Source organism: Podarcis erhardii (genome assembly GCF_964252035.2).
Source record: "Podarcis erhardii genome assembly, chromosome: 2".
Lineage (NCBI taxonomy): Eukaryota > Metazoa > Chordata > Lepidosauria > Squamata > Lacertidae > Podarcis > Podarcis erhardii.
The window spans coordinates 61,563,869-61,583,014 of record NC_138498.1 but is presented as its reverse complement, the minus strand read 5'-3'; the positions used below and the strand labels follow the sequence as shown (position 1 = coordinate 61,583,014).

The 19,146-nt window shown below is 40.9% G+C and overlaps 1 protein-coding gene across 7 annotated transcripts in view; it reads left to right on the top strand.

Annotated features, from left to right (window-relative positions):
- The first annotated feature begins 5,752 nt into the window (after positions 1-5,752).
- The window catches only part of FAM13B (family with sequence similarity 13 member B), a 53,484-nt gene continuing 40,090 nt past the window's right edge, over positions 5,753-19,146 (top strand). For 2 of the 7 annotated variants that reach the window (XM_081850318.1, XM_081850322.1), the window contains exons 1-2: positions 5,754-6,115; positions 7,893-7,980. The gene's annotated coding sequence lies outside the window, so the exon portion shown is untranslated. Of the gene's footprint in view, positions 6,116-7,892; positions 7,981-17,872; positions 17,892-19,146 lie in introns of those variants that run through there. The other 5 variants (XM_081850317.1, XM_081850321.1, XM_081850320.1 and 2 more) reach the window with 4 other exon arrangements.

Below are 19,146 nucleotides of genomic sequence, written 5' to 3'. Positions count from 1 at the left end.
TACAAGTTAACGTAGGTAGTATTTGAACTAAGTAGATATATTTCATCTTAAGGAGCAGCAATTAGAACTGAGATTTGTTTGAATGCAATCAACATTTTTCCTTTTCCTAACACAGCCTAAACACTCATAGAGAGCTAAAATCTCCAGAAGCTTTGATAGTGTTTCTGTGAGCAAAATTGTACCCTGTGTGCAGGCCTATGAACACTATGTTGATTTCCACTCTTAGAGTCACATTACTTTTCATTTGCATGAGAAACTGGAAACTTCTCACTAGCATATACCGTATTTCCATGATTGGCTTCTCACAAGCTCCTGCTATCTTTTAAGCTGTTTGGTTCATGTGCTCAAACTAAGTTTTAACAAATGGGAACAGGCAGTTTCACATCCTCCTCTTCTTTTGAGGTCTGCATAGAAGGCACATGGTTTGGCCAGAGTCACACTGCAGTAGCTTGGGTGACTCAAGTCATGTAAATGCTTAAAAATACTTTATGTAATAAATCAATAGGCTTGATATAGCATTTTACAAATACTTGATATATTAATGTGTCTGTGGGTTTGATGCTGCAGACTTTGATGCTACTGGTAAATGGATATTTTGCTTTAATAGGAGGAACTGAAGTGCCCCCAACCCCAATGCTTAGCAGACGGTAAGAAAAGTATTATTGAGTGTTAAGGCTTATTTGCTGTGGTGGCAGTTGACAACTAATGCTTATGCAAGTTTACAAAAACACTTTAAACGAGCTGGCTTTGGATACAAGATTAGGGAGCAGAAAAACCTCTCTTTTTGGCCACAAGACCTGCAGTCAGATCTGACACTCTAGCATTGACTCTATAGTTCCTAAGAAACAAAGTAAAGTTTAATGAAGTGGTACGTAATTTTTCTGCTCCTCCTCTATTGTCTCCCAAGACAGACAGATGCCAACCAATTTTTCTGCTAGTTACACTGAGATATGAATCTAGTTTACATTGTCAGCTGGCATCTAGGAGCTGCAGCCAATGCATTGGGGATCTAGGCAAAAGGCTCCTTATCTAGAGATACCCGAAGTCGCTGCTGAGTTAAAATGAAGTATGTCCTTGAGCACCAGCTTTTATGATCACATGGTTAGGCTTTATACAATCAATATCAATCATGTGATTGTGCTGATAATCATGAGGAAATGCTTTGACTGAAACAAAGAGGAAAACTGTTTACAAATACAAGGGGAAGGTTTTGAAGGGCATCAAATGAAGAAACTGATCAACAGGCAGCTAAGGAGAGGTCTCAGAAATAGGGCATACAGTATTTCAGCACTCAGCCAAGTGCCTCTTCACCTTCATAGCGGACTTTGCTACTTTATTTTCAGTAGCAAAAAAAAAAAAAAAAAAAAAAAAAAGAACAAAGGGAAAAAAACCACTACAGCCATTTTCCTAATCAGTATACCAGTCAGTAGTCCTACACAATATTGTGTACAGCTCTCCTTTTTATGTTTCTTTGTTATTGTGATGTTAAAAAATATTTTAAATAAAAATAGTGAGATCGGCAGTATGATAGATAATGGATGCAAAAGCAGGAAAAGACATATGGAACTACATAGAACAGGTAGCAGCCTTCTAATGGGGTTTTTAGCCAAACAGACACTCTGGTAGATCAAAGCACCTGAGCCAATAAGCTGATACAAGTGATTTTATAATCACATTAGTGCTGCCTTGGAATAACAATCCCACTTGATAGGAGGGGAAAGCATTTTATATTCACAACTATTGTGTGTGTGTGGGGGGGGTGTATTCCTGAGGACTGAAACCCTTAGAGGAAATGTATAACTTCAAAAAACAATAAAATTGGGACTAGTCCATCAAGAGTCTATATTAACTCACATAGAAAACAAAAAGGTCTCTGTACCTCCTGGATACAAAATGAATTCCTGTCATGCCTGCATTTATTGTTAGCTTGCTTCACAAGATTTCAGCATGGAGACAAGGAAAACAGAACAAGAAGAACATCTTCCAAGAAAGGATCTTATTCCTTCTTGTGTCTTTTGTTCTCTTTTGTTGCCAGCAAAAATATCTCATCTTGAGAACAGAAACAGGTTCCCAGACAAGAAGACAATGAATCGTGGGCGTGTAGAAGGGGCAGCGTGTGGGTCATGTTGCTCCACGTTGCTGACCTTTGTCCTCCAGTTCCTGTTCTTGCCACTACCAATCTGGATTTGCTTGAGTTAAAACTGTAGACCCTTTGTCTTGAGGCGGAAGCTCTAGTGCAGATGGCTGCTTGTCTCTGGCAGTCATCCTTAAGTCAAATCAAAGTCCACTCCACCCTCAGCCCATCCAGTTTGGTAGAACTGAGGTGTGCCAGGGTTTTCTTTTTTTCCCTACAGTAAACAAAGGAAGGATGTGGTCAGCACCACTGTATTTTTCTTACTTTAGTAACCCCAATGGCTGAGAAACCCGTTTGTGATTTAAAGGAATCAAAGCAATCAGAAATTTAAAACAAAAGAAAACTAGGATGTGCTACATTCAAAGTAAAAGGGCACTATGGAACCTGTTTCAAACACCTAGTGAGAAATAGGTCTATAACAGCAATGTACAGACCTTGCATATCAAGGTTGCAGGTTATGTGCCTTCGCTACTTGGCTCTTTCTAATGTTTACCCAGCTCTTCAACAGAGAAAGCTCCCACAGCAAGAAAAACCACAACCAACAATACATTCATAGAGTCAGAGAACTGTAGAGTTGGAAGGGACCCCGAGGGTCATCTTGTCCAACCCCCTGCAATGCAGGAATCTTTTGCCCAATGTGGGGCTTGAACCCATGACCTGCAATTAAGTGTCTCATGCTCTACCAGATGAACTATCTCCGGCATTCTTCTTCTGCAGTTAGACTTCCTTTACCAAACTGTGCCATGTAAGAGAAGTCTCCTATACCTTATACAGATGACAAAGTTGGACCACTTTGCATGTTAACATGTGTACTATGTGGCTGCAGCAAATGAACTGAGTTTACCTTACAGGGACATGTGTGCTGCATGTCACGTGTAGCCCTTTGTTGTTTGTTGGCATCCCATCTGCCTCAGGAGACAATGGAAGAGTAAGCTTTCAGGAGTAAAGTCAAACCATTGTAGAGTTATAGCACCTGCTGCAGCTGTAGAGACTAAGGCAGGAGAAACATGTTTTATTGCAGGTGTGGCTGATGAAAGTGTCTGGTTTTGCTGCTACAGGTGCATCATGCCGTTTCTCCTCTCTGCACTCCTCCCACCGGTCATTCCTCCTCTGATCACTGCTATGGATGAACAACCTGTCTGTCTCCAGGCATTGCAGACATATGCAAGGGATTCCCATATGGCAGGGTTAATGCTGCCAGCTTTCATGTCACAATTGCAGATGTTTGTGGCCCTTACAGACCTGAATAACCCAGCAGAACTCTGACATTATCAGTGAACCTCCCAACAGTTATCATAATGTTACAAGACTTGTATGACCTGAGTGGAAGCAAGACAGGAACTCAGGCTCTCATAAAAGAGGCCACCGATGACATGAGACAATCCCGTTGTTTTATGTTTTGTATCTTTCTTTCTTTCTTGGTATGTTAAATTGTAAACAGTATTGAGTGCCTTGGCAGAAGGGACCTGTATATAAATGCAGCAAGCAGATTCATAATGAAGTTGTGTTGGCTTCCTAGAAGTGTTTGATCATTGAAATGCTCTTAACAGTTGCCTATAGCAACAAGATAGCCCTTCCTATAAACACACACAAGAATCTGAAATCACAACATATGGTTCAGTGCAGACATGCAGTTTAGGAGCAATTACATAAAATTAATGAAACATTAACTTCCAACATGCCAAAACTGCTACTTGAAAGTAAACTCCATGGATGTCAATGGTATTTACTTTTAAGTGGTTTTAGGATAGTGATGTAAATTACCTGCCATTTTCTTCCTCCTCCTTTCTTTCTCATATCTACTCCTGTTTTCCATCAGTGATGTGGGGTGCAAATTTTTGGGGTACTATAATTTTATTTACACACACGCACACACACCAATTTCTAAAAATTGTTTCATTAAATAAATTAGTAACATAATGAATGGATACCAAATCAATCAAATTTTGATTCATTAGTTTCCAGAAAACCTTAGTCACTGCTCTCTGTTTCCTCTCTAGGATTACTGGATCACAATTTGAAAAATAAGGATAATGCTAAGCTTTCAAGAGTTAGAAAGTCCTCAGCTAAGGTTACAGACTCAGGGTGATACGACCAAAGAAAAGATTCAACTTACTGTTGCAAAGAAAACTCACAGATTAAAAAACAAAAAGCATGGTGTGGTAAAATACATTAGAGTTAGAATTCTTGGTTTTAATACTTTTATCAGATAAGGGTTTGCTCGCCATCCCCCCAAACTTTTCTCCTTATAAAGGCTGTTTTAAAGGCAAAACAGCCACCTTTTTTTTAGAGATGTATGGGGACCTGGGCTAAAGGAGGTGCAGATGGGATCTATACTTTATTACTCATATGTTATTATGGGTAAGAAAGCATAGATCCCATCTGCAGTGTGGTTTGCTAAGGTGTGAACATGAGGAGAGAGTGCTGGTGTCCTGACAAAAATGTGCACCTTTTTGCTCTCCTTGTAATTCCTGGGAGACCCAAAATCTTTTCCAGCTGAGAGAAGGTAAAGGAGTGTGCTAAAGACAATGATTGTACCTTGGCCAGCATGAGATTCGTGTCCACCTAAACTACTTCACAAGCAAATCTATGACTTCTTGCCAGATAGAAAGATCCCATGGAGGCTCAGGAATAAATATGCCCTTCCAGTTTAGCTCAGCAGATCTATGGGTTTTGCTCATTTCCACCTAAAAATCTGAGGGCTACCCACAGCCTGATACTTCTGGAAAATGTGACAGCACTACCCTCACAGGGGTAGCCACTTGGTAGATGTTAGTTACTGTAGAGTGTAATTCATCACCTGACAGCTCCTGGGTCTCCTTTTTGCTTTCCTCCAATTGTCGGTGAATAGCAACCACTCCACAGGCTGCAGTAGAGTGAAACAAGGGCAGTCAGGCCACTTCATTGTCTCTGACAGCTGAGAGACCTTCTCTTCCTGAACTGTTTCCATCCCAGCAGGTTGCTTTTACAAGTTTTGTAACTTTAAAAATGGGTGTGTGCTTGTTTTCCTCTTCCCTCCCCATCCCTTTCCCCTCTTGTGCCATGTCTTTCAGACAGCAGAGCTGAAGACAGGGGCCATTTTGCTTTTTGAACTGATGTATAAGCCACGCTGGGAGCCATTTACCTGAAAACAGTAGAGCACAAACGGCTTTAAATACATGGTTCATACTTGCAATCACAGTGGCCAGAAGTTGGATTTTATTATATCCCCTATTTCCCTTCTTCTTCTTTTTTTTTGTGTGTGTGGAATCTAAGCCCTGTTGACAGCTGTGAATATCTAACCAGGGAAGTGCAGGCTTCTGCATTTAATTACTGCAGAGAATAAGGGCACGATCCAGTAGGACTTCTGTTAATTCAACAGGTGACACTTTCCCCCTCGCGGAAAGCTACAGTGGTTGGATTTCCGCCTGCCAGGCCGAAAGGAAACATTTGACAGGGGGTCGGGTGAGGGAAAGCCAACCACAGGGCTTATACGCCCCTCTCTCACCTCCCTCCCTCTCCGCGGCTTCCATCTACCTCCCTCTGCCTCTGCCTGCGAGCTCCTTTATGAGCGCCTCCCTCGTTATATTACGTCACTTCCTGCCGATGGGTTGTGGGGGGGGAGCAGTGGTAGGAAATAAGCGGAGGGGCGATGCCCGCGCGCCGCTCCCTGTCAATCAGGTGCGCGTCACTTCCTTTCCTGGTCTGCCGCTTTCTGCTCATTACAGTTGAAGAGTCCGTCAGTGGAGAAGCTTCAGCTACGGGGACTGAGGCTGCCTCTGCCGCGCGCCAGATCTTCTGTATTTGTGTGGCCTCGAGGGGCGGGGCCGGGACCGGGACGGCAGCTTCACGCTCGTTACCCTCGGCTGCCGCCGCCGCCGCCGGAGAGCCAGCTCTGTGGAGCCGAGCCAGGCCCAGCCAAGCCGGGCCCTCGAACGGAAAGAGTCGGAGGAACCTGCTGCTGCTGAAACTGAGGGCCGAGGGGAGAGTCACCCGGCAACGGTGAGGGAGCCGCCATCGCGCATGCGCGTCAGGGCAGTGGCTGGCGGTGGTGAAGGGGGGGGGAGACGGGAAGATTTTTATTTTTATTTTTGGGGGGATGGGAACTGCATTTGTTGCTGGGGGTGGGGGGAGGACTGCAGGCGAAGAAGGAGGTCTCGTTTGGATTGGAAGGGGTGGGATGTGGGGGGGACCTCGATGCTGGAAAAAGGCGATGGGTTTGGGAGGGCAAATCTGCAGGTAGGTTGTCTTGTGGGTCTGAACGTGACCGGCATTGGCGAGGGCAGGAAATGGTTCGGGGTCAGAAGAGCAGGAGTTGGGGGTTATGCACCTCCTTTTTTGGATGGGGTGAGGCGATCGTCCTTGAGGGTTAGACTGTTGAGGAAGCGGGAGTTATGATTCTTCACACACACCTCCCGCAATGAAATCGTGATAACTTGGTCAAAGCGTAACTGCATGTACGGATGGCGGTGCATCTCTTTAAAAAAGGGCGATTGGCTATTTGGTTACAGTGGACTCGGGTAACGGTGTGTCTCTGCACACTCAATGGGTACAGAAAGCAATTTGGAGACGTCAGTAACGTGAATAAATTAGCCACCAGCTTTTGGAATGTGATGTTCCTAATCCTAAGCATCGTTTGAATGTGTTCTCCGAGATCTCCAACCCCACAAATAGGACAGAGGCTACTTCCCTCCTGGAAGTAAAATGCTAGGATTCAAAGGATCAAAGCTTCCATTTCGTCAAGCCCCCATGTGCTGCTTATCAGGCTGTGTAGATGAAGCTGTGTGATTCAGATCAGGTGTCATAAACAGAGAGCAGGTGCAGCACAGAAAGGTTCACTAGAACAAAATAGCCCTGTGTGATTCAGTGGAAGAAATGTGCTACAAGTTGAAGGTGTCCCAGCCCCTGAGTCACTTGTCAATCTGACCTTCTGGAAAACTTCCCAATGCACAAATCCAAAGATAACTTAGTTAAGCTCTCATGGAACCTCAAACTTCACAAGGACATATCTGGAGTTTCCTAATGAGACCAATAAGGGTATATTAGTTTTTCCACCTTTACTTACCTTTTTATCTGCAAAGAACTATTGGGTATGTTCTAGAGTGCATTGACAGGTTGAATGAAAGGATAGTGAGACTCAGCTGGCTGGCTAGCACAGTGCTTAAACTTTATCCCCTAGGATGCATTCCGATGCAGAATTATTTCTTTGGCAGACAAATTGTTGTTACCTTAGGTTGGGAAGCTTAAAAGTACTTTAATCCCTTCTGTGGGCAAAATATGTCCATCTGATATATCGGGCGTAAATATTCCACCTGTTTGTGCTTTTCTCTACCACCAAGGAAAGCATATTTGGAGTTTTCAGTTTATCCTTCATACCCAGTTAAAATAGACTGCAAATGTGTAAAGTTTGGATACCCATAGCAAGCTTGGTTCAGAGAGATGGATGGGTGGTCAGTAGTGGGAACGGGTGCAATGCAATGCCTTGATAGGCCCTTAGTCCACCTTTGAGTAGAGAAGTGCTAGGCAACTTGGCTGAAGCAGTTGCTACCACCTTCATTTCCACAAAATGCATCTGAACCCTGATGTAGTGTACTTTAGGGATAGGGTGGTTGTATTCAAGTTTTTTAGATGGGACACATTTTAATTTAAATTGTTCTAACCCAGCCTGGGACCTGCTGCCGAAGGATGGGTAATACATTTAATAAAGCTAACAATAATTAAACCCAAACACGCATGTGGGAACCCATTTCTTAATTTATTTAACCGTATATTTGTATAGTGCTGCTCCTGCTGCTGCTGCTGTGACTCACCTTAGAGAAGCTATGACCTGGTAGTGGGTCCCGACCCACCAGTTGAAGATCAGTAAGGTAGGGCATTTGGGGGTAGTGTAGAAGATGGTGGTGGCAGCAACTTCAGACACCTCACCCAACTTTTCTTTTATCAGTTCTAGACCTAAAAATAGATGAAGAAAAAAAGGCTGCTGACATCAACTGTGGTAGATTCTCTGGAACCCCTGCATTTGGTCTGACTTTGTCATGTAGTTACATCAAGCATGTTCCCAGATGCATATTTAAAAATGTATGAGTGAATGAATCCGCACTTGAAATGTTTCCTACATGAACCACCAGCATAAAACCATAAACCTGCAGCAGTTGTGTCTGCTATAATTATGTACCCAAAATTCTACCCAGAGTGCTTAGACGCACAGGAAATTGATTCTGAGATTGACATTTTTATTTTTTGCATTTATACCCCACCTTTCCTGCAGGGAGCTCAAGGTGTCTTACAAGGTTCTCCTCATTTAAGCTAAACTCTAACCACCACATCACAGTATTTTATTAATAGTTAATGAGAAAATACTTGTTTCTGGGTGGGGTGAATAATAATTTTTGTTAATAAAAAGTGGTGTTTCAATATTGTCTCATTAAAAATAATCTAGGATTGAATCCAGTAACTTTCTCTCTCTCTCCTTTACCCACATGCTTCTGTACACCGACCCACAAATATGCTCTAGTGAGATGGGGGAGCTCCCAGGGTGGGCTTACAGGTGGTGGTGGGGCACATGGGAAAGTTCAGTTGCATGAACAAAATTTATTTCCTTTGTGCAGTGACTTTGTTGATTATAGCCCCTTATTTAAAAATGAAATCAGAATTTAATACAAGCATACTTCTTTCAAGTAATATAGAAGCTACTGGGAACAATAACAGCATGAAATTGTAATTTGAGGTGCAAGAAAGGCAGTAAAGGCCAAAAGATTTAATATTTTCTCTACATTACCCATGGCTTGCTGTTACATGGATGCTTGTGTTAATGGCCTCTAATTTGAAGCATGTGCTTCAGACTGGGCATGTCTTCAGCAAAACATTATTGAAAAGCAGAAAAGTTTCCATCTTGTTTATTTCATATGCACTTTGATTTAAACCTGCATAATGGTGAAAATTCATCTCAGTACCGTATTTTTCAAAACCCTGAATAAATTCAACAGTAATGATAAACCTTAATAAGCTAGTAAGCTTTATCACACATAGTGCAATACAGTATTATTTGATACATATATGTTTGATATCCAGTTATCTATGGTAAAGGTAAAGAACCCCTGGATGCTTAAGTCCAGTCACAGGCAATTATGGAGTGTGGCGCTCATCTCGCTTGAGACTGACTTTGTCCACAGTCAGCTTTCCAGGTCATATGGCCAGCATGAAAAAAACCGCTTCTGGCACAATGGAACACCGTGACGGAAGCCGGAGTGCATAGGAAACACTATTTACCTTCCAGCCGCAGCAGTATTTATCTACTTGCACTGGTGTGCTTTCAAACTGCTAGGTTGGCAGAAGCTGGAACAGAGCAACAGGAGCTCACCCAGTTATGCGGATTTGAATTGCTGACCTTCTGATCGGCAAGCCCAAAAGGCTCAGCACCAACCACATTGTCTATACTTAATATTGAAATATACTTTGAAGTCCTGTGGTATCTAAAGTACAGTCATACCTCGTGTTACAAATGCTTCGGGTTGCGCACCACGCCGAATCCGGAAGTACTGGAATGGGTTACTTCTGGGTTTTGGCGCATGTGCAGAAGCGTCAAATCGCAACCCACGTGTGCACAGACGTGCCGCTGTGGGTGGCGAACGTGCTTCCCGCACGGATCACGTTCGCAACCCGAGCGTCCACTGTAATATATTTTATGACCATCATACACTGGTAGAACAATGATGACCCTCTGCATCACTTCCAATTTACAATTCTATGATTCTATAATGATGGCCTAAAGACTTAATAATTCTATGAAATATAAATGTTAGACTTTCATAATATTATTTTACACATTAGTGACATTCCAGTGTACTTAATGTGCTGTTTTCTCAAACCATCTTAAATCAGAGATGATGCAAGTCTGGTTAGGAATTTCAGCTTTGTAATAACGTCTATTTTCCCTTTGAATTACCGGTACTTAATTTTTTGCTTGGTCTAGTAGTTCATTGCAATTGTGCTAGGCTGCCCAGGTGGAAGAGTAGATAAGCCCTCTTGTACCTTGAATAGTTGTGTGGAAGAGGGAATTTCAACCGGCATAGTTTGCATATGAGCTACACTGACTGAATTTTCCTCTTCTACACAACTGTTCAACGTGCAGTCCTCTTTTCCACCGGGTTATCCACACTATTCGTCAACTGTCCATCAATATTGACTCTTTATTTTCTTTCTTTTAAACCAATAAATGAAATCCAAGACATTCATCTGCTTCCTTTTTTGATCTTAAGTAATGTAGCATGAATGTATTCTTTGTCATCTTCACTTTTAGAAGGGATCATTTTCAGTTATGATCTCCTCTAGTCTGGTTTTTGTGACATTGTTGCATTTGGGTTGCTTGAAATTTCATTTGGCCTCTCATTTCTTTAGAGACTCTACCATTATTAATTTTTTACATGCATGTTGGTTTTATAACGGCTTGGTCCTGTTCTTCTTTCTTCCTAACTTTCTGTTTTTGGTTAGTTCACTCTTTCATTTGAGCTCCCAAGACTGCAAATCCTTATCATATAGTGATAAGTACTAGTAATTAGGAGGAGGAAATGTCTGTCTGTATATCCTGGAGAATTCCTAATTTATCTATATGTTCATTGATAAGAAATCACAGTGGATATGTATTACATAGCACACTACTGAAGTGATATGATGGTAATACATATGATGTGACTTTAAAGCTTCGTATTTATTGCTACAGCTCTGCAGTAATTTGATGAAGTGATTCTGAGGTATTATGACACACATCTGAATACTTTCAGCATCACCCTTTGGGTAGAGAATAAGAGAAATGCACAGTTCATAATGAGAAAATGCAGCCAATTTGGGGGTTGCTTTTCCCTGCCACTCTTGTACAGTGAAGTCTGTAATGATCTTGAAGCTGGATAGGAAGCTTCTAATGTTTTCGTTGCCTTGTGGAAACAGAAGGGAAGCAGCAATCATGGGCATCTGGTGCAAGAAGAGATATATTTATGAGTGGTGGAGCCTAATAATAATTTAACTTGTAGCTCCACTAGAGGTTGGGTCTGACAAATAACCTTAGCTACTGTCATTCACGAACAATTCTACATAGGGAATATAGGAAGCAGCCTTATACTTAGACCATTGCTCCATCTAGCCTCAGTATGGTTGGTGTACACCAGGGGTAGTCAACCTTTTTGTACCTACCACCCACTAATGCATCTTTCTTGATGGTAAAATTTCTTTACCGCCCACCAGTGCTTGATGGAAGGGGGATTCAACTTGACCCGTAGAACCCCCAACCGCCCACCTAGAATCCTGAAATGCCCACTAGTGGGAGGTAGGGACCAGGTTGACAACCCCTGGTGTACACTGTAACTGGCTCTCTAGGGTTCTCTTCCACTTCTATAGGGAAGCGTACCTTCTAAGTTACAAGGTAGAAAATCTTGTTCTATTTTTATGGGAAGTACGAAAAACTAAAGCTTTCAACAATTTTTTCTCATTCAGTTTTTTTTACATATATACCAGGACTCTGAACAATTTCTCTCCTTTCCAGCTGAATTTCTGTGCTCCCTAGAAATAAGTTCTACTTTGTAGGATTCAGCTAAGTTGCTGTGCGTGGGGAACTAGGTTTGCTCTCACAGTAAGACCTCAGCCCCCACCCCATGCGTGTCCCCTGCATTCCCTAAATCTGCTCTGGAGGATTGGAGGAACCCCTAGAACAGGTTTAGGGGCTGTTCCGGGTGGGGGAGGTCTCACTGTGAGTGAATCTAGTTCCATACTCATGTATGCCTCTTTGTGATATATTTGGTGGCATTCTGGGTACTAGTTCAGTGAACCCTGGGCAAAACAGAATCATAGTTCCCAACTGGAGTACATGTTGTTGAGCTATTTGTAATAAAGTTGATAAACTTTGGGATTATCCCTATTCTTTGATATGTTGTTAAATAAGCTTGTTTGAAAGCAAAATTAACTCATTTATTGCTTGCTTGTTCATTAGCTAGTGCATAAGTCTTTGGTCTTGTCAGAAATCAAGATCCCAAAATGTACATTCTGTGAAATAAAACCATCTGGAATACTTCAATGTTAAAATGTTCAGCAATTAATTACGAATTTAAGTAGAACCTTACAAACTCGTTTGCCCAATTTAGGTTACGCTGTGCTCCTGTTTATTTATTTATTTATTTATTTATATGTTGTATTTCACTGAAAAGCCCTTATTTTTTCCCATCAAGCACTCCTTACTTATTTTGCAAAATACTGTTCTGTTAATGCTGCTTTTTGGTATAATGTAAATTTGAGTGGGAAATTAGGCTTTTAATAGATTTCTTTTTTAATAGTTTACTCGACTTTAGCAGTTTCTTCAGTAATCTGTTGATTACTCCTTTCAATGAATGTGTGTGACTTGAATTCTGAACAAGTGCTTTTACATTTTTCTGGAAGTGCAACAGGCTTACAAAGAATGACAAAGCATTGCAACCTTACCTTTCTGTTACAAAGTGCTTCTACAGAAGTGATGCAGGCATAGGCTGATGCTGCAAGGTTCCATATATGGGCCATGTTGCCTGTAGGGGGAGCTCTTTAATATAAGAAATATCTTGGCTATTATTTTGAAAACATGATTAAACATTGAGGAATTACTAATGTATGTATATTTAGAAATAAGGCTTTGGAAGGAATGAGAGTTGAAATACTTTGGTTATGATCTTATAATCTATTCCTTTTGACATACTCTTTAGCCTTTCAAATATAAATACTACACGGTCCACATTTTTAAAACTGTATTGGACTCTGGATAATTAATAAAATGACGATATAAGTAAGGCAGATTAAATATTGAAGCTGTAGATTATTGTTTCTAGGTTTTCACTGTCTTTTCCCAGTTTTGTATAGTATCTTCCTCGTGCAGGTAGATCTTCTAAATGTAAGTAGGAAACATGTTTGCTGGCTACAGTGATTATCAGTTTGCTTAATTGCTGGCTTCTTTGAATCTTGTACTGGCATTTTCATTGACATGTATCTGAACTGACTTCCAGTAGTTTGGCTGCTCTTAAATGCACTTGCTAAAGAGCACATCTCATTGAACACAGTGTGATCTCTTCCAAGTAAACTTGCACAGAAGAGTGCTGTAAATTTTCCTACTTAGAATAAGTATACAGATTTTTTTAATACACCCCCCCCACTCTGAATCATGATGGAATATGCATTCATGACATGTGATGGTGAAGTTTTATGTGATGAATTGTGATTATGGAGCTAATGAGAATGAGCGACTTGAATTAACTTAAAATTTGCTTTTTTTGTAGTGGCGGAACAATGAAAGATCCCTCTAAAAACTAGCACTCTTTATTAATTGTTAAATGTTAAACTGTTCTGTTTTCAGGATATAATGTTGCATAAGTTTACTGACTTTATTTTGAAACATTATGCACGCTTTATTAAATTCGTGACTCCTGCAACTGTGTTTGTGCATACAATTAACTGTCACACAGAATTACCAATTGCCTATTAGCTGTTATGATTGAGGTACAATGTAGTAACTGGGCCTTTTTTTGTTAATACGATAATGTTAGGTTTTGTTTCTAGATGGAATTATTTGCTCTTAATTTGCCCCTAATGACCCAAATATCGTGTTTGGGGAAAGATAAATTTTAAAAGTAGATTAATGATTCTTATAAGTTGCGTCAGAAGGTTTGTATCCTGAAAGGTAGAATATAAATAACTGAAATGACTTTTGTTTGTCCATGATTCCATTCAAGCTATGATGGGCTGTATCCAAAGCTGCAGTTCAACTTGTGTAATAAACTTAAGTTTGTGCAATGTAACTTTCTCTTCTTAGCCTGTGCCCACCAGCTCCCTTTGTGTGCTCTCAATATAGACTCCAAAGGATTGGGCGCTCTGCAGTGCAGATTTTGGTGGCATATGGGGAAAGCCGAGGAAATGGAAGTTCTGTTGTGTGAGTGGAAGTCTGCTTGTACTATGTTGAATGGATTACAAAAAATATGGATTTCTGTTTTTCCTACTATGTGCTTGCAGGAGCCCTAAATTCCATGTTTGTTTTGGTGACTGTGTGCCAGAACTTTCCTGCAACAGTGATCAGGAGCAGAGCAATATTTTTCATGCAGTGGGAAAAAGAATATCCACATTACTTAGTTGGTAGATAGCTCAATATATTCCTTGTGAAGGCTCCGTGGTTATGCCATGTCCCTTTTCCTATGCATGTTTTGAAGCCCAAGCCATCCCAATTAAGGAAGGAGGGAGGGATCCCTGAAAAGGAACATAGAAAGCTTCCTTATACCAGGTCAGCCCATATAGTTCAATATTGACTACACCAGGGGTTGGGAAGCCACTCCCCACTTGGCCTGCCAGGCAATTTTGGTCAAGCTATGCCCACTTGACCTACACATGGCAATTTAAGTAGGACCTTACAAATTCCTGTGCCTTACAATTTGTGACACTGTAGTACCAATTATTGCCCACTTGCCCTGCACCTGACTTCATATATAACACCAGGTATAGGACAGATAAAATTAGTTGATTGTCAGGGCTTCTAAGCAAAGTGCAGGACTCTCTGCAAGCACTTATGATAAGGTGATTGTTGTGGTTTGGGGAGAGCCCTGTACAACTGTCAATCAGCTAAGATCAACTGTAACTGCCAAGAGCGTTGGAGGAAGCACTTTGAATCCAAACCACTTTCTCTGCAGAGGGGGAAATGTTCTGTTTATATGAGCATTCTGCCCTCTGCAGAAGCATCAAATGAGCTCTTTGTATCCACCAGTTAACTGATCAGAAGTTACAGCAAACTTTTCTAAAGGTGCATTTCCAGTCCCAGTCAGATGATTGGCACTGAAAGCATGTCTTCAAAGAAAGTTGCTTTAATTGCTGATCAGCTGATTAATTATAATGGCCTCTTTTTAACTTTGACAGGTGTCAATTACTAGCCATAATTACGACATCATGTAATTGGTGGTTGTTCTTGCTCACCTGTCAAGGTTGGACCATGGGGGTATGTGTGGCAAAATTAAGGATCTGATCTGCTTTTAAAACCCAGTTTTGGTTTTGGTGTAAACTCATGGTTTACACTGTAAGTCACTGTAAGTGGCTTTCCAGTGCTTCAGACAGGGGTCTTCTCCTGCCCTACCTGAAGATGCTGAGGCTTGAATTTTCTGCACACAAAGCAGATGCTCTACCACTAGACTATGGCATTTCCCTCGCTGTGTCTTGACATGTTCACTTAATGGCCAGCTACCCACCAGACCAAAATGTTAGTTTGGTAAATAGTAGAAGGTTTGAGGTAGGTGACAGAAGTAGGGTTAGAGGAGGAATAGCATAGCTGATTAATGTGTGATTGTCAGCTTTTGGGTGAACTGATTTTCCAATACTTTGTTTTGCCCCTCTGAACTATTGATTCTAGCAGATGGTACTTTGTTAAGCTGCACTCACAACATACACACTCATTCTACTTGAAGGTCTGATACCTGTGACAGGAAGCATTTTCTACATGTGTGTACCCCCCAACTGTTTTGAAGATTTCAGTGTAGCTATTTGGTTTGAGATAATTCAGCTAGTGCCACTTGAAAATGAGCCAGTTGCTATTTGCATAGCCCAGCCCTTTTACTCCTAAGAGGCCACATGAAGAACAGTCTGTTGCACTATTCAAAAATCTTACAAAAGTTTTAGCATCTCTAAAACTGCATGTATACCCCTCTGAGGGCCAATAACATGTCTGATAAAAATACTGATGAAATTGTTGGTTTATAGAGATCCTTTGTCTTGCATTATACCAAATCTGATTGTTAACAGTTTTGAATTATATATCGAATCTGATTGGTAACGTGGATCTAACACGTTAGATAGGGGTGTGTCCATGGAGAGGAGTTCAGTGACTGGAAATGAGGTGGGAATGAGAGAAACAATGTTTGCAGATTTCTCCAGATGCAGTACCCCTGAAAATCTCCTCTGGTGAGTTAGAAGTCCCTTTGGAACAGCATGGCAGGTGGTCTGCAAGTGAGAGGGAGATTAGGTGAAAATTGCCTTCTGCCTGTAAGAACATCCAGTTTGTGGAGCAGAAACCTCTGATCGATCTGCCTTGCTTTTGCAAATGGGAGAATCCTTGTGTTTGCAGAACCACAGGTCTGGATCCAACACATCATATGGTCTGTATTATATTTTTTACTATACAGAATTATTTAGAGCATAGTTATAGTACTATGTGAAAATGTTCTTTGAGGGATGGGATTTGAGTTGGAATTCATATCACAGCAATAGTAATTTTTTTATAATCCTGTTTGATTTACCAAAATGCTGATGGAGATTAATTCCCCCTGATAATGGGGGTAATTTATGGTACAATCCTATACATGACTACTCAGAAGTGAGTCTCATTGAGTTCAGTATGGTATAGGATTGCAGTCTATTTACCTTGTTCTATATAAGTCAGTGGGACACGGGTGGCACTGTGGGTTAAACCACAGAGCCTAGGACTTGCTGATCAGAAGGTTGGTGGTTTGAATCCCCGTGACGGGGTGAGCTCCCGTTGCTCGGTCCCTGCTCCTGCCAGCCTAGCAATTCGAAAGCATGTCAAAGTGCAAGTAGATAAATAGGTCCCACTCCAGTGGGAAGGTAAACGGTGTTTCCATGCGCTGCTCTGGTTTGCCAGAAATGACCTGGAAGCTGAAAGCCGGCTCCCTCGGCCAATAAAACGAGATGAGCACTGCAACCCAAGAGTCAGTCATGACTGGACCTAATGGTCAGGGATCCTTTTACCCTTTAGCTTTATATAAGTCAGTAGGGATAATTAACAAATATTAGAACAAGTTAAGTGAGTTCCATCATGGACAGCTGGAGCAGGTGGGAACTGCCTCCTCACAAGTACTAGAGATCTTGCTGTCTGTATCAGAGAACATGTTCTCCATTCCACAACTGTTTCCAAGATTACAGCTAATTTATTTTTTCCCTTACATAACTTTAGCAGGAACCATTGTGGTATAATGGGCACAGTTTTGCTCTTTGATACGTTTTCAACCCTGAGTGGCCTTGGGCAAATCATTATCTCTTAAGTAACCTCAGTCCACCTCAGGGTGGGTAGTCATTGCCCTGATCTCCTAGCAGGTCCTTCCGTTACAAGAGGGATATATAGTTCCACTTTGGATTAATTTTTGGCTTATACTAGACTCAAAGAAGAAACTCAGTAAGTGGCTTTTTAAAAAGGATTTTGTATATATGATAACTGTACATTGTTTAATGTAAGACATATAAAAGTCTAGTAATTCTAGGAACCTTGATAATCTAAGAAGTGGTTTCATGCTTGTAAATGTCACTATCAGATTAAAGATAGTTGTTAGTAACAAACATTGTACTTAAAACTTTGTAACTACATTATCTGTAGGCTATTAAGTAGGTCTCATGACCAGTGTCATTTAATTGTAAATCCCCATGAAAAAGGTGACGTTAAAATAGCTTTCCATTTGACTCATTTCTAGTCAGATCATAGGAATATTGGTCTGTCCTGCTCAGTGTTGCTTACACCAACTGGCAAAGGTTCACCATGGTTTAAAACGGGACATTCCCAGCCTTAACTGGAAATGCCAGGGATTGATCTTGGCACCTTCTACATGCAATGAAGATGCTCTTTCACTGAACTATGGCCCTTCCCCATTTGTCTTGATGACGCACAGCTCAGCTACATTGAAATTGTATTTCTGCAGCACTCTCTACATAGGGCTGCTTTTGAAGAATCTCTCTAAGCCTCAGGTGGTCCTAAATACTCCAGCTAGGTTGCTTATGGGAATACATATGTGTGAGTATATGGTGTCTGCTTTAGAATATTTCGAAGCACAATTTGAGGTTCTGGTTATTATCTATGAAGCCCTAAATGGCATGGTGTTTATGGATGTATGTATATTGATGTCTGTGGTTTTTATGTGGCCCAGTTGTGGAGTGAACTTGCATGGGAGATTTGTGTGGCTTCTTCTTTTGACTTTGCACAATCTTGCCAATACTGTTTTATTTGAGCAAGATTAATATTAACAGGTTTTTATGCTGACTCCAATTTTTAAAAATAATTAAAAAAATATTCATGGATGCATTTCTGATTTTATCTTGTGGTGTAATTTGACTTGTTTTTTCTGAAAATCTTAGCTGCTTTTAATGTAGATTGAGTTGGAGTTTAAAATAACATAAGGGTTTAACATGTGGGGTTTTAAGTAATTATAGCATTTAAAATGTATATTTTGTTTTACAATAGTTGCATACTTCCTATAGCTGAAATTTAAACAAAATTTAAGACATCATTTTTAAAGATTATTTTTAACCATCTTCATGAGGACAGTTTCCATATCTTAGATGGGTTATTTATGGATTTGATATCCCAATTTGTTAACTAAATGTATTAAGAACAAACTACAGTTGCATGAACTTGAAATACTAGAACTGAAGTTAGTTCTAAAACAGACTTTCAGTTTCCTCCTTGCATGCTCAAAGGACAGGAGAGTATGTGAGCCTCAGACTTGTGCAAGCTTGTCCATCGCTAAACCATGGTTTAGTACTGCATTTGAAACAGGTCATTGTCTGCATGAGTACAAGAACTTATGCATTTGTTACAATGCCACAGCAGTAGCATGTCTACATTATTTACCTTGGAGTGAAATTGGGGTGGACTGAATGGAAATTATGTGAGAATTGTGCTTGCAGATCAGTCTGTCTGGAGGTTTGATCAGACTATTAAATCACCTAATTTCTGATAGTCAAAAACATAATATGATCGAGTATTCACATTTTTAAAACTTTGTTCTGAGGCATTTAAAAATAAAATATTGAAGCAACCTGTATGCTCTCTAGGAGGGTGTCTTGGGGCCATTGGATGCAGCTGAATTGTTACTCTGTCAGCGGTGAGGAAGGCCTGTTGTGTGATCCCTGTTTGGTGGAAAGCACTTGTGCTCTGTCGGGGGTGGGGAGACTGGACCTTTCAGACACAGACTGTGGATCCACAGAACCTCAGCCTCCCTTGTTCCTCTGATACACCCTAAAAATATCTGAATCCTGAAGGTGGTGTA